This window comes from Arachis hypogaea, chromosome 20, assembly GCF_003086295.3.
Source record: "Arachis hypogaea cultivar Tifrunner chromosome 20, arahy.Tifrunner.gnm2.J5K5, whole genome shotgun sequence".
In the NCBI taxonomy this organism is placed as follows: Eukaryota; Viridiplantae; Streptophyta; class Magnoliopsida; order Fabales; family Fabaceae; genus Arachis; species Arachis hypogaea.
In genome coordinates, this window is record NC_092055.1 from 82888547 (window position 1) to 82889650 (window position 1104).

General features: G+C 40.5%; 1 non-coding gene across 1 annotated transcript; it reads left to right on the forward strand.

The window, feature by feature from the left end:
- The first annotated feature begins 786 nt into the window (after nucleotides 1–786).
- On the forward strand, nucleotides 787–894 carry LOC112788265 (small nucleolar RNA R71). Its single transcript, XR_003195637.1, has one exon. It is a non-coding gene; the product is annotated as a small nucleolar RNA R71 (small nucleolar RNA).
- The last annotated feature ends 210 nt before the right edge of the window (nucleotides 895–1104 follow it).

Sequence of the window (1104 nt, forward strand, 5' to 3'; positions counted from 1 at the left end):
CCCTTCCTCGTTGGATTTGGCCATGATGGTTATATCTATGGCCTTGCACTTTTCTTTTGGATTTTCTTCTGTATTGCTTGGGAGAGCACTAGGAGGGGTTTCAGTGATCTTTTTACACAGCTGGCCTACTTGTGCTTCCAGATTTCTAATGGAGGATCTTGTTTCATTCATGAAACTTAGAGTGGCCTTAGATAGATCATAGACTATATTTGCCAAGCTAGATGGATTCTGCTCAGAATTCTCTGTCTTTTGCTGAGTGGATGATGGAAAGGGCTTGCTAGTGCTAAACCTGTTTCTTCCACCATTATTAAAGCCTTGTTGAGGCTTTTGTTGATCCTTCCATGAGAGATTTGGGTGATTTCTCCATGAGGTATTATAGGTGTTTCCATATGGTTCACCCATGTAATTCACCTCTGCTATTGCAGGGTTTTCAGGATCATAAGCTTCTTCTTCAGAAGATGCCTCTTGAGTACTATTGGATGCAGCTTGCATTCCATTCATACTCTGAGAAATCATATTAACTTGCTGAGTCAATATTTTATTCTGAGCCAATATGGCATTCAGAGTATGAATTTCAAGAACATCCTTCTTCAGAGGCATCCCATTACTCACAGGATTCCTCTCAAAAGTGTACATGAACTGGTTATTAGCAACCATGTCAATGAGTTCTTAAGCTTCTGTAGGCGTTTTGTTTAGGTGAATAGATCCACCTGCAGAAGTATCCAATGACATCTTAGCTAATTCAGACAGACCATCATAGAATATATCCAGGATTGTCCATTCTGAAAGCATGTCAGAAGGACACTTTTTGGTCAGTTGCTTATATCTCTCCCAAGCTTCATAGAGGGATTCACTTTCTTTCTGTCTGAAGGTTTGAACATCCACTCTAAGCTTACTCAGCTTTTGAGGAGGAAAGAACTTGGCTAAGAAAGCCGTGACCAGCTTATCCCAAGAGTTCAGGCTATCTTTGGGTTGAGAATCCAACCATATTCTAGCTCTGTCTCTCACAGCAAAAGGGAAAAGCATGAGCCTGTAGACTTCAAGATCTACTCCATTAGTCTTAACAGTATCACAGATCTGCAAGAATTCAGTTAAGAACTGAAA